The following is a 15,606-nucleotide window of genomic DNA, read 5'->3' as shown; positions in this document are numbered from 1 at the left end:
GAGGTGACAGAAGTTACAAAGTAATGCAAATGATGTGGAGCAGCTGAACAACAAGCACTAAAGTGTGAAAAGTTTTTAAAAAATTCCTACTTTTAACATCGTCCCAAGTTGTTTAAGAGAAAATGTAAACTCTAACCCAATTTGTGACAAGAAGGATCCACTGTAATGCTACTGATAATTTGGCCTCTCTTCAGCTTGATTTAGGCTTCTGTGGGACATCTCCGTCATAACATGTGACGTAACCGGAAACTCATCTTAAGCTGAAAAGGATCGTGGTCGCTGTCCGCTCCACTCCAGGTACTACCCATCGTCCTGCAGTGAACTCTGCTGTCAGATGGTGGCAAAGTGTGTGCTACAACTGGTCTGTGGGCCATTCTTCTTCCGTAAGCCAGCTGCGGAGGAGAACAAAGTTATAACATACTAGGGCTGAAGTGAAACGGTGTTAAAATCTATAAAAAGTGTCCACTACAATCATTGTCTGTGCTTTTTATGCTTTATTTTTTTAGATCTTTGAAGATTTTTCACAGTTCCCCCATACCCTGTGAACTGTGCTATTGCTGCCTTCTCTAGTCTTTAGCCTCTACCCCACTTGTCAGCCAATCAACATTTAGCAGTGGCATACCTCATCTGCTTCCAGCAACATGCAGTCAAGATTTTAGAGGACTGCATGGGAGTGCATCTTGGGTAAGTGAAAACCCTTCCCCCCCTCTGTCTGACTGAAAAGTGTGCATGGATGGACACATTTGTGGGACTATACATTCCACTTTAACCCTACACTGCAACCTTCCACACCATTCAAGTCATGGTGGTCTGCGTCGACTCAATGTGCAGCTCCATTTCTTGGATTAAAAGGACACACATACTTGTTCAATTTCTAACACACTAAACCACGCAGACACATAGGGACAGCCAACCATTCACACTCACATTCACTCCTAGTGGCAATTTGGATTATCCAGTTAACCTATCCCCACAAGCTGCATGTCTTTGGATGGTGGGAGGAAGCCGGAGTACCCGGAGAGAACCCACGCAAACACGGGGAGAACACACAGAAAGACCCGGCCTGATGGTGGAATTGAACTCAGGACCTTCTTGCTGTGCGGCAACAGTGCTAACTACCATGCCACCGTGCTGCCCCCTTCATAAAAAGTATTGAAATTAAATGTGAATACTGCAGATAAATACAATCAAATGTTTTTTTACAGATCTTGTGTGCGATTAAACTTCGAACCACTGCAATTTTTAAAAAGGAAACCAATGAGCAGGTCATTTTCAAATACCCGTCTTTTTTCCTTTTGAATATTTATTATTGCTCATCAATGAGACATAAGTATTTCTTATCCGATTAATTGATGGAATAATAAATAGAACACTTGATTACTAAAATAATTGATACATGCAGCCCTCCTTTGTAACATTTATTTACTTGTCAGCTACTCTAACACCTTCCCCAGGCCCTGGCAGCTACCGAAACAGGGAAGGCATGATTGGAATGATGGATCCCAGCTGTGCTGTGCACTGTCCCCTGAACCCACTGCACCACCCCTCCCCTTCAGCCAAGGCCCAGACCACACCCCACCACAGGGACCATGGCTAACTTAACACAAGAGGACTGCACAGGGAGACACATAACAAGTACAGATTAAATAAAAGGGGTACATAAAAATTAGGAAGAGACAGACTTAACACTGATGAATGCAGAGAAGACCAAGGGAACAGGAAGGGGTTTACTAAAGGGAACTAACAAAGCAAAAGCCAAAACAATCATGAATTAACAAAACTCAAAAGTTCAAACTCAAACGCCAGAAACATGACACTGTTGTGTTTTACCAGGTTTTCATCCACAGCTCTTTTACATGTAGATCCATCTACCTTTTGTCTAGACTTTAGGAAGATCTAGAGCTCAGTTGTTACAGAATTTGACAGTCAGCAATATTCACCCTTATAAACTTCTTGATAGCATGGACTGTATGGAAAGAATTGTTCTGCTGAGTAACGCGCGTCAGCCTTTTCTAGGGAAGAAAGATTAAATCATAGGATAAATAAATCAGATGGATGCATATTTTTTCCATCTTGTCCTGGTTCTGTCCTAGGGTCTCATACAATTAAGATTGTTTCAACTGGCTCCTTTCAGTGTGCTGGGGCAGCAGCCCCTTTCATATAATAATAATAATAATAATAATAAAATTTATTTATGAGCGCCTTTCAAGTCACCCAAGGACACTTTACAATAGGATAAAACACTTAGTAAAACAATGGCAGAATAAGAGCAATAACATAAAGCACAAGATAAAATGAACAAACAGTGGATTCACAGTGAATATGCAGATTTGAACAGATGAGTTTTGAGTTGGGATTTAAACTGGGGGAGAGAACCAATATTTCTTATTTCAGGGGGCAGAGAATTCCACAACCTGGGAGCAGAGCAGCTGAAAGCTCTGCTTCCCATGGTGGTGAGGCGGAAGGAAGGTACAGTAAGCTGGACAGAAGAAGAAGAACGAAGTGAACGGGCAGAACAAGTGGTGGTTAACAGGTCAGAAAGGTAAGAAGGAGCGAGGTTATGAAGGGCCTTGAAGGTGAGCAGAAGAAGTTTGAAAATTATCCGGAATTTCACAGGGAGCCAGTGAAGTCCCTGAAGAACAGGGGTGATGTGCTGGTAGGAGGGGGTTCAAACAAAAAAAAAAAAAAGAGGGGGTTCTGGTGATAATGCGAGCAGCAGAGTTCTGAACCAGTTGAAGCTTATGGAGGGATTTTTCGGGGAGACCATGATGTCTGTACTCCAGACTTAGTCTTGAAGTGTGAACGCCGATATTTTTTGAAGGAAACTCAGATCTGACCCAGCCATACAACGATAAGATTGACTACTAAATCAATAGTTTTAAATACACCTTCAGGCTTTTCTTCACTACAGCAAACTGGTACAGCATCTGCAGTCATGCTCCAATCCATCTGTCAATATCTTTCTCCACTTTTCCCCCCCACTTGTAAACAAGACCAAGACATACTTAATTTCCTGTACTTGAGGCTGCAATTCATCCCAAACCTTGGAGATGGATTTCTCTATATTGCACTTTGCTCCTAACAGCCAAAATGCAAGAACAAAATAATAACATGAAATTAGTAAATAAATAAATACAATCATTCAGTCATTCTGATTGGATATGTTATTGCATGTGGTCTGAAAGACTTCTGGTATCGGTCCTTGTGGCAGCGGTGAATCAGAAGTGCTAGGCAGCCTGACGAGTATGTGGTGGAGAGTAGTCAGGATAATCCATGATGTTTAACAGGGTTTTTTCGGTGACCATGAACAAAATCTCCATACAGTTCCTTATCAGCTCAGCATGAACAGTGGTGCCATGAGAACAATGCCAAGTTCTAATAGGGAATAAGTGAATGTACTGCTTTTTCCCACAGAGCTCCGTACGCCGCCGGACCAGGACACCAATTTTGACTGAACTGAGTGGACTTGGCAATTACATGCAATCTGTTGCAAATATGTTTTCATCTACAGGGTGGGCCATTTATATGGATACATCGTAATAAAATGGGAATGGTTGATGATATTAAAGTCCTGTTCATGGCACATTAGTATATGTGAGGGGGAAAACTCCTCAAGATGGGTGGTGACCATGGTGGCCATTTAGAAGTCGGCCATCTTGGATACAACTTTTGTTTTTTCAATAGGAAGAGGGCCATGTGACACATCAAACTTATTGGTAATGTCACAAGAAAAACAATGGTGTGCTTGGTTTCAACGTAACTTTATGTCGGCAAGGTATCTATCTTAATTGCCCCTTGGGGATAAATAAAGTCTCTCTGACTCTGACTGTATCACTATTGCTCAAAAATAAAATAAACAAAACAACACAACTGTCATGTTGTGTGTATGTGTGTGGCCAGTTAGTGGCCAGAAAGGTTTTCAACGTGGAGGTCTGCCACACCTGTCGGCTATCCGGTCTCACCAGCTTCCACTGATCATCTACATCAGCGGCCACTACTTTACTGGGTGGCTGACCTTCAGTCGACAATGGATAGTTGAGTTGTCGAGTTAGTGAAGCCCCCAGCTATAAGCAGTTACGCTGTTTCCTCGTGTTTTGTGAGTACGTCACTGATCTACCCGTTTTGTGGTTTAACCAGATTTTGGAGAGGAGTGCATCATGGGAGTGGAGCAATTATGGAATTTTGCATTGGAACTGCTTACCTGGCACGGAGTGGGAGTGGAGAGCATGCCAAGGAAACCAAGGCAACCACCTTTTGGAATTGTCACACATTGTTCACTACTGGGATTGAACCACCAACCTTCTAGTTAGTAGTTGACCAGCTCTACCACCTGAACTATAACCAGATAAAATTGCCCAAGTTAAAATTATGAGATATGTCTGTCAGTATTGGGAGTAAGAGATGCTCTTCTCTCAAAAGGAGGAAGCAGAGTGTGTTTTTAATACTGTGGAACCCCGCACCCAGATATTGCCAGTCTGTGATGACCCAACCACACCAACTTGGCACTTGCAACACAAAAGAAAAATTCAGCTTACCAGCCCAACAACCAACAGATCAGAGAATCCCCCAACAGGCACTAATAGTGTGTCACAACTCAACATGGAGCATCTACTTGGTCATTTATTCAACACTGTGAGTTCCATGTTAGCATATTTATTTACTTTTTTCCTCATGCCCTTCAAAGAGGATTGACCAGATGGAAGTGGCTATAAATTAGAACTTCACACCATAGTTTCAAGTTTGAGAGATCAACCCTATTATCATTTAAATCTAAGCCCTCACGGCCTTTGTTGCATCCAGACTGGCCTCCACAAAGGGGTCTGTGGGTGCCAGTAGACAATGGAAAGCTCATTTGCTTCTATGAAGCCTCCCCTTGCAGGAAATGAATATCTCATTAGCCTAGTTAACCCGAGAAGTAAATTGTTTTAAATCCAGGCAGTGCTATACACACTGAATAGAGCAGTGCTGGATTTGAGCTGGACCATTAAAGCATGGAGTCCAGTTTTCTATCAATTTAAAATGATTGTTCACAGAGAATAAAAGAAAACCCAATTTATTTTTTATTTACGTGTCTTACTGATTTCATATTCGCATGGTTAACCTGGCTACACCTACACTAAAATTAAAATGCTGTTCTTTAAAATTAATTATCCTCTCAGGGATTTGAAATATTCTACAGTGTTCTTTTCATGTCCATAGAAAATCCCAAACGTGATTTTAAAAAGGTCTTTTGAGAGCAAATCAAATAAATGAAATAATGGGGGGGAAGATGAGAAAAAAATTGATAAGTCAGGTTGTACTATGCTTGCACCAACAATGGGTATGTATGTAAATGACTGTAAACCACACATCTATGGCACACTAACGTGTGGAATGAAAGAACACCGCTCAGGTCTATCATTCTACAAAACAAAACAGTTTTATCCTCATTGCTATCATTATCATTTTTATCATTATTATTTATTCATTATTATTTAACAAACACCGATTCAGGGGTGACAAGCTCGTGGTACCCCTGGTCCCAAGTTCGGATAAATGAGGAGGTTTTTATCAGGAAGGGTATCTTGACCTTAGCAATGCCATGAGAAATAAGGATACAGCCTTCTTTTCTTCTATTAGTCTTCTATTATTATTATCATCATATATCTGTATGCAGTACTATTTATTCATGTGTGTACAGTTATTACCATTATTTAATTAGGGAAAATCTCAGGGATTATTTTTTGCAGCTTTGTCACAAACATTTACATACAGCAAAATGAACTGAAAAAATGACACATCGATCGTTCATGAAATCTGAAATGAAGTAAAAAAATAATAAAAAACAAAAACTTCAAAGCTATGGAAACATAAAATGTGCCAGTAAGTGTCCTTTCAGGTGAATCAAGAACCTGAAATAATCTCACCTCCAGATCAGTTAAAATTGTGGACCTTACTGACAGATCTTTGAAATGTTAAATAATGTAATAGTTCTTGTAATTGACAATTTAGTGAATGGGATAGTGTCAAGAGTACTGGTAAGTGGGGTAGTGGGCCTGTTGACTATGAAATATCTATGAATTATTGCTGCTCTAAATATAACATTTTTAAAAGACTTCTGAAAATCAAATAAACAAGTGAGGGTTTTAGACTGCTGCATTTATAAGAACATTACAGGGAGTGCAGAATTATTAGGCAAGTTGTATTTTTGAGGAATAATTTTATTATTGAACAACAACCATGTTCTCAATGAACCCAAAAAACTAATTAATATCAAAGCTGAATGTTTTTGGAAGTAGTTTTTAGTTTGTTTGTAGTTTTAGCTATTTTAGGGGGATATCTGTGTGTGCAGGTGACTATTACTGTGCATAATTATTAGGCAACTTAACAAAAAACAAATATATACCCATTTCAATTATTTATTTTTACCAGTGAAACCAATATAACATCTCCACATTCACAAATATACATTTCTGACATTCAAAAACAAAACAAAAACAAATCAGTGACCAATATAGCCACCTTTCTTTGCAAGGACACTCAAAAGCCTGCCATCCATGGATTCTGTCAGTGTTTTGATCTGTTCACCATCAACATTGCGTGCAGCAGCAACCACAGCCTCCCAGACACTGTTCAGAGAGGTGTACTGTTTTCACTCCTTGTAAATCTCACATTTGATGATGGACCACAGGTTCTCAATGGGGTTCAGATCAGGTGAACAAGGTGGCCATGTCATTAGTTTTTCTTCTTTTATACCCTTTCTTGCCAGCCACGCTGTGGAGTACTTGGACGCGTGTGATGGAGCATTGTCCTGCATGAAAATCATGTTTTTCTTGAAGGATGCAGACTTCTTCATGTACCACTGCTTGAAGAAGGTGTCTTCCAGAAACTGGCAGTAGGACTGGGAGTTGAGCTTGACTCCATCCTCAACCCGAAAAGGCCCCACAAGCTCATCTTTGATGATACCAGCCCAAACCAGTACTCCACCTCCACCTTGCTGGCGTCTGCCTTTACCAATCCAGCCACGGGCCCATCCATCTGGCCCATCAAGACTCACTCTCATTTCATCAGTCCATAAAACCTTAGAAAAACCAGTCTTGAGATATTTCTTGGCCCAGTCTTGACGTTTCAGCTTGTGTGTCTTGTTCAGTGGTGGTCGTCTTTCAGCCTTTCTTACCTTGGCCATGTCTCTGAGTATTGCACACCTTGTGCTTTTGGGCACTCCAGTGATGTTGCAGCTCTGAAATATGGCCAAACTGGTGGCAAGTGGCATCTTGGCAGCTGCACACTTGACTTTTCTCAGTTCATGGGCAGTTATTTTGCGCCTTGGTTTTTCCACACGCTTCTTGCGACCCTGTTGACTATTTTGAATGAAACGCTTGATTGTTCGATGATCACGCTTCAGAAGCTTTGCAATTTTGAGACTGCTGCATCCCTCTGCAAGATATCTCACTATTTTTGACTTTTCTGAGCCTGTCAAGTCCTTCTTTTGACCCATTTTGCCAAAGGAAAGGACGTTGCCTAATAATTATGCACACCTGATATAGGGTGTTGATGTCATTAGACCACACCCCTTCTCATTACAGAGATGCACATCACCTAATATGCTTAATTGGTAGTAGGCTTTCGAGCCTATACAGCTTGGAGTAAGACAACATGCATGAAGAGGATGATGTGGACAAAATACTCATTTGCCAAATAATTCTGCACTCCCTGTATAAACCATTTTTTTAATTAAATAACTGATTCATAGATTTTATCTAAATGATTAATTCCCACATAACACTTCTAAGCCAGGAGTCATTTAACTTCAATATTAGGTATGAGTAGGTATTAGGTATGTCTAAGATATTCTTCTCTATCCAATAGCACACTATGCTGTCAAAGTACGAGGAAATAAGTAGGTTTTGACAGCATATTCCAAAGAGAGGCGTTGAAAGGCTGCTCCAACGGAACTTATTGTTTCGGAGGAAAACACGAACACAGCGTACAGTTGAGTCTTAATAGCTTACTTACAACTGGGCAAAAAAAAAAAAAAAAAAAACAACTTACAACTGGGCTCGTCAGGCTCTCTTCTTGGCTGCAGTGGTTATTATTATATTTACATGCTTCCAGCTCCCGTTTTTGCTCGATGACAACTTGTACTTTTCCACTCGCCTTTTTCTCCCTTCTCGCGCTCACAGACACATAACGGGTATGACAGTCCATTCTCCCAGCAGCACGGATTACACTGCCTATGAGGCTACATTCTTTAGAGCTGTAGCATTCTGCCTATTAGCTTAGCACAACAACAAAAAGGCGCTCTCTCTCACCCAGGAAACACGCAGAGAGAGAGCGTCACCCTGTAACCATGGCAACCGTAACGCTGCCACCTGGAACAACAGAACATAGCTGTCAAACAAAACCCAAACAGTCCTGTATCTATGTTACTCCCCAACACTGCGTATTAGTCAGAGGTCCCGTTCGGAGCCGCGGACCTTCAGTAACAGTAATAAATCACAGCAATAATACATTCACGTAGTTGTGAAAAGCATGATAATATATTAAGTAATCCAAAGTATTCAGAATACGTTACTCTCATTGAGTAACGTAATGGAATACGTTACAGAATACATTTTGGGGCATGTATTCTGTAATCTGTAATGGAATACATTTTAAAAGTAACCTTCCCAACACTGACTGCATGGTATATGAGACATAGCATTTATCAGGAAATTTCAGCCAGCTACTAAGAATTTGATAGTGGTGGTAACTTTAAAATATATTTGAATGATATATTTTCATTCTTACTTCAAGTATGCAAGAATAACCGGTCAAATAAAGTTTAAAATAAAATTGTGTTAATGGTTAGCTAAGGAATCCTTAAAAGTGTCACCCCAGTCAGTGACTACAAATTTAGAAACATGACTGCAAATGCAGGAGGGTGACAAAGGAGGCCAGAAATTGGATTAGCCAGTTGGATGTGATGATAAGCCAGCGAGGACGGCCAGTGCAGCGCCTCGTGGCCCCTTTGATAACAAAGCTAATCCATCCATCTTAACCTCCTGGCCTCTGCTTTGATTCCCCTCATCAAACATCCCACTGCCCTATTGTTAGTGATGTTTGCTGCCTGTCCTGCTGCGGCACTCCGGCCATAACTCTTCACTCTGCAACGCGGTGAGCAGGTCAGCTATTAATTTAGGTGAAGTGCCACTGTGTCTGTGCCTGCTGTTCAGCTTAGCAAGGCGAGCTGAGCTGCTCAGCTGAATGAAAGAGACATGCAGCCATGTCATTGTTCACCTGCCTGCCACCTGTGCTCCTCTGGGCCTTTCTCACATGCACTCATCTTCCAAAAGTGCCCACCGTGACCTGCAAGACAAATTATGATATTATGGCAAAACTATCAGCAGGACATTTACTGTGGCCAAGAGTTAAGCTGGACTCATAAGTCAATTGTAACAGACAGTCGTCAAAGGATGAAAGGGAGGTGGCAGGGCAGGGAAATATGTAAGCTGTAAAAGAAACCTCTTGGTTTCAAATGCATATATATATATATATATATATATGTGTGTGTGTGTGTATATATATGTGTGTGTATATATATATGTGTGTGTATATATATATATATATATATATATATATATATATATATATATATATATATATATATATATATATATATACAGCGGGGCAAAAAAGTATTTAGTCAGCCACCGATTGTGCAAGTTCCCCCACTTAAAATGATGACAGAGGTCAGTAATTTGCACCAGAGGTACACTTCAACTGTGAGAGACAGAATGTGAAAAAAAAATCCATGAATCCACATGGTAGCATTTGTAAAGAATTTATTCGTAAATCAGGGTGGAAAATAAGTATTTGGTCAATAACAAAAATACAACTCAATACTTTGTAACATAACCTTTGTTGGCAATAACAGAGGTCAAACGTTTACTATAGGTCTTTACCAGGTTTGCACACACAGTAGCTGGTATTTTGGCCCATTCCTCCATGCAGATCTTCTCGAGAGCAGTGATGTTTTGGGGCTGTCGCCGAGCAACACAGACTTTCAACTCCCGCCACAGATTTTCTATGGGGTTGAGGTCTGGAGACTGGCTAGGCCACTCCAGAACTTTCAAATGCTTCTTACGGAGCCACTCCTTTGTTGCTCGGGCGGTGTGTTTTGGATCATTGTCATGTTGGAAGACCCAGCCTCGTTTCATCTTCAAAGTTCTCACTGATGGAAGGAGGTTTTGGCTCAAAATCTCACGATACATGGCCCCATTCATTCTGTCCTTAACACGGATCAGTCGTCCTGTCCCCTTGGCAGAAAAACAGCCCCATAGCATGATGTTTCCACCCCCATGCTTCACAGTAGGTATGGTGTTCTTGGGATGCAACTCAGTATTCTTCTTCCTCCAAACACGACGAGTTGAGTTTATACCAAAAAGTTCTACTTTGGTTTCATCTGACCACATGACATTCTCCCAATCCTCTGCTATATCATCCATGTGCTCTCTGGCAAACTTCAGACGGGCCTGGACATGCACTGGCTTCAGCAGCGGAACACGTCTGGCACTGCGGGATTTGATTCCCTGCCGTTGTAGTGTGTTACTGATGGTGACCTTTGTTACTTTGGTCCCAGCTCTCTGCAGGTCATTCACCAGGTCCCCCCGTGTGGTTCTGGGATCTTTGCTCACCGTTCTCATGATCATTTTGACCCCACGGGATGAGATCTTGCGTGGAGCCCCAGATCGAGGGAGATTATCAGTGGTCTTGTATGTCTTCCATTTTCTGATGATTGCTCCCACAGTTGGTTTTTCACACCAAGCTGCTTGCCTATTGTAGATTCACTCTTCCCAGTCTGGTGCAGGTCTACAATACTTTTCCTGGTGTCCTTCGAAAGCTCTTTGGTCTTGGCCATGGCGGAGTTTGGAGTCTGACTGTTTGAGGCTGTGGACAGGTGTCTTTTATACAGATGATGAGTTCAAACAGGTGCCATTCATACAGGTAACGAGTGGGGGACAGAAAAGCTTCGTACAGAAGACGTTACAGGTCTGTGAGAGCCAGAGATTTTCCTTGTTTGAGGTGACCAAATACTTATTTTCCACCCTGATTTACGAATAAATTCTTTACAAATCCTACCATGTGAATTCATGGATTTTTTTTTTTCACATTCTGTCTCTCACAGTTGAAGTGTACCTCTGGTGCAAATTACTGACCTCTGTCATCATTTTAAGTGGTGGAACTTGCACAATCGGTGGCTGACTAAATACTTTTTTGCCCCACTGTGTATATATATATATGTGTGTGTATATATATATATATATATATATATATATATATATATATATAGACGGCCGTAGTGATCGATGTAGCGGTTCCGAATGACAGCAATATCAGGAAGAAGGAACACGAGAAGCTGGAGAAATACCAAGGGCTCAGAGAAGAGCTCGAGAGGATGTGGAGGGTGAAGGTAACGGTGGTCCCCGTGGTAATCGGAGCACTAGGTGCGGTGACTCCCAAGATAGGCGAGTGGCTCCAGCAGATCCCGGGAACAACATCGGAGATCTCTGTCCAGAAGAGCGCAGTCCTGGGAACAGCTAAGATACTGCGCAGGACCCTCAAGCTCCCAGGCCTCTGGTAGAGGACCCGAGCTTGAAGGATAAACCGCCCGCAGGGGCGTGCTGGGTGTTTTTTTTATATATATATATGACTTATTTTCAAAAATGACTTATTTTCAAAAATTAATTACTTAGTTACTTAGTTACTTTTTAAAAACACAATTTACAACACAATTTACAACCTGAAGAGGTGATAAAGTGATAGATACTTCAGCCCAATTCTACTTTTTCCTGCATAATCCATCATACAAAATGTAATCAAATGGAAAAGTCTCTTTTTTTAACATGTTGTTTTTATTTTTGGAATGACGTAATATTGCTGTCAGTGGATACTTAAATTTGTGCACGGCTTTCCACTAGGGCTGCTCAATTAATCGAATTTTAATCACGATTACGATCTGGGCTTTCAACGATCATTAAAAATGACTGAGCCGATTATTAGCACCTCCCTCGTGCTTTACTCTCGCGAGGTGGCAAATCGAGCGCACCTCTCTGCGTTTCGAACACGCGTCACATCAATTAAGAGTACCTGAGGAAAGCTAAGCAGACGTTATTTGGAGAGGAGAGGATAATGGCTGCTAAAGAAAGAATGCCGTTGGTTGAAAAGCGAGGTAAAACTACTTCAGTGGTGTGGAAACATTATGGGTTCGAGGAGTCCGACGTGGATCAAGTCGATATAGTGTGTAAACTTTGCTACGGTGTTGTAGCTGCACCACAGGGCAACACTACAAATTTATTCAATTATTTGAAGACCGCTCACGAAGTGACATACGATCAAACAATGAAGGAGCATAGAGAAAAACCCTCAACAACACATGCTTCATCCTCACAGACCTCCATTCACGCTACCATGTACAACGCGACTAAATATCCCACCAGCTCCCAGAGACACAAGGCGATAACAAACGCGGTAATGTTTTTCCTCGCCAAAGACCACTGCTCAATTAACACAGTGGACACACCCGGCTTTAAGAAACTAATCAACACTTTGGACAAACGGTATAACTTGCCATCTCATCACTATTTTAGTCGAGTGGCGATTCCCGCTTGATATGATGAGTGTCATGATGGTGTCGCAAAGGAAGTGGCTACAGCCCAATATTTTGCCACCACAACGGACTTGTGGTCAAGCCGCACCATGGAGCCGTATTTGAGCCTCACGGTACATTTCATTGACATGGATTTCAACATGAGAACGAAATGTCTCCAGACATCATTTTTCCCAGAAGACCACACAGGGCAGAACATAGCTGCAGGTCTGAAACAAGCACTGGCTACGTGGGATCTGGAGGAGGGTAAACTCGTCTGTATAACCACAGACAACGCTGCAAATGTCATACTGGCTGCACAACTGAATGGCTGGATGAGGCTCCAGTGCTTTGGGCACAGATTACATTTGGCCATAGGTGAGTAGGCCTAATTCCTACTGAATATGATGCATAATGTGATTTTCTTTCAACAAGTATACAACATAATGCTTCGAATGAATATAATAAATAAAAAACGATTTAAATTCAGAGATACTTTTATTCATTCTCACAATCATACACATTTTCTATGAATTATACAAACACATAAATAAGCTACCATCACTTTTTCTTATTCATTCACACTCAAGGAAATGACATATCATCCTGATAATGCTTGTTTATATTTTTTATGTTTTTATAGAAAGAGCCATGAAAGATCACAGGATTGAGCGTGCAGTGGGGGTCTGCAAAAAAGTGGTCAGCACCTTTTCATTCAGTTTTAAAAAAGAGAGAGAGCTGAAAAAGGCACAGATAGACCTCAAACTGCCAGACCACTCCTTAAAGACTGAATGTCCAACCAGATGGGGATCTAGGCAGGCCATGGTTTCCACAGTCCTTGAGCAGCAGAAGGCCATTGCCTATGTCCTCACCCAAGACAAAGGAACTAGGCACCTCATCCCCTCATGGCAGGACATTGATGTCCTTGAGGCCATCAACAAGACCTTGGGACCTCTGGTTGAATTCACTGATGCACTTTCTGGAGAGAAATATGTGAGTGTGTCTTTAAGAAAACCAACACTCCACCTATTTAACAACTCAATCTTGGCTGAGCAAGATGATGACACAGACCTCTCAAAATACATCAAGAGGAGAATACTGGAGTACCTAAATGAAAAGTATGGTGACTCACCAACACAAGAGTTGCTTGACATGGCCACTGTCCTGGACCCAGGGTTCAAACTGAGATATGTAAGCGAGGTCAGCCAAGAGACAATAAAAGCCAGACTGACAATGGAAATGAAGTCCATCATGGTATTTATAAAGATACTAAACATCTATCTATCCATCTATCCATGTATCTATCATTATTTATAGTAATTATTTAAGGATTGTATTTTAGAATGCCAAACCCGAGACAGATAAAACTGGTTCCTCATTCTGTTTTGCTGTCATTTTATATTTGTCCCATGGAGGCTGCAGTGATGGGGACACCCGTTGGTAACACGGAGGTTGCTGATGATGGTGCATCAAACCAAAAGAAGAGAAAAAAGGGCCTAAGCAGCTTCTTTAAGGCCCCTCACAGCACAGCTCCAGGTGCAGAACATGCTCTTCAACTGGACCAGGCCATAGCTTTTGAGCTTCAGGCCTACCTCCAGGCAGGGACCCTGGACACTGAGGAAGACCCACTGGGGTGGTGGAAGCTATCACAGAACCTCTTCCCACGACTCTCCATCCTGGCAAAGAAATATCTTTGCATCCCAGCCACAAGTGCCTCATCAGAAAGGGTCTTTAGCATTGGTGGAAATGTTGTCAACTGCCTGCGTGCATCCCTGAAGCCTGATCATGTCAATAGGCTGGTGTTTTTGGCTAAAAACCTTTGAAAGGTTGCAGGAACCATGTTTTGTTGAGCCATTTTGAGATTGTTTGGGACTCGGGCCTTCTAGTTTTTATTTATTTCTTATAAAAAGGTACTACTTTCATTGTTTAATTTTATTTTTGTTCAGGCAGCAACTTTAGTTGACATACCTCAATGTCAGTTTGATGCAATTGTGCATTGTGTGGCTACACAGCTTGCCTTGATGTTTGGTTATTTGTATGCATAAATATTATGCAGTAGTTTGAAGTTCACTAAACATTAATGTTTACATTTTTTTATTTATCTTTTATATTGCAAACATTTGCATATCAGAATTTGCACATTATTTTATATTATTTTTTGACAATCTTTAAAGCAATTATTCAGTGCATTGTTATTGTTATTGTTAAATAAATATCGTGAAATAATCGTGATCTCAATTTCATTGAAAACAATCGTGATTATCATTTTTGCCATAATCGAGCAGCCCTACTTTCCACTATCAGCAATGATTGGTACGATTGCATGTGACTGGATGACTGCACATGACTGGACTGTGACTGGACTGATGATGTGGACTAAGTGTGATTGACTTGAGATTGAGACTAAGGAATGCAGTTATTTTAGGATTAGTCACTTCTAATGCCTAATCCACCCCAAAACAGTGAAAAAAGGGTGGATGTATGTGTTTTAGTTTGCTTGTTTTTGCAGGAGCAGAAGGATGACGGAGACCAGAGGAAGGGGGACTGTAGGTTCACATGATAGTGTGTGGGACCTGCAGACTTAACCCTTTAGATAGCACGTTTCTGTGTTACTGATTTTTGTGTGAAAGAAACTGCGGTTTTACTGGCTGCTTGTTGGTTATAGTATCACACTGTTTTGTTGGAAAATGTTAAATGTTACAGTGGGGAAATGTGTATTCAGTGTGAAACACATACTGTGTTAAAATCAGCATCACTTCTTTCACAGAAAAGGAGGGTTGACCACATGATTTACAGCAGCACCTCTGGAATCTGTTGATCCAGACCTGACCTCTGGACGCTCCGCTGCTAATGTTTTTTTTTTGTGGAGGATTCGGCACAGACACAGACAGACATGAGTGAAGATGAAGCAGGATTTGCAGTGAACACAGAACATATCACTGTTGAGCTCATAGTGTGAAAACGAGTGACATTACTTAAGAAAAGTCACTGGTTACTAG

The sequence above is a fragment of the Aulonocara stuartgranti genome (assembly GCF_965226115.1).
Source record: "Aulonocara stuartgranti genome assembly, chromosome: 9".
Classification (NCBI taxonomy): domain Eukaryota; kingdom Metazoa; phylum Chordata; class Actinopteri; order Cichliformes; family Cichlidae; genus Aulonocara; species Aulonocara stuartgranti.
This window is presented reverse-complemented; position numbering follows the sequence as displayed.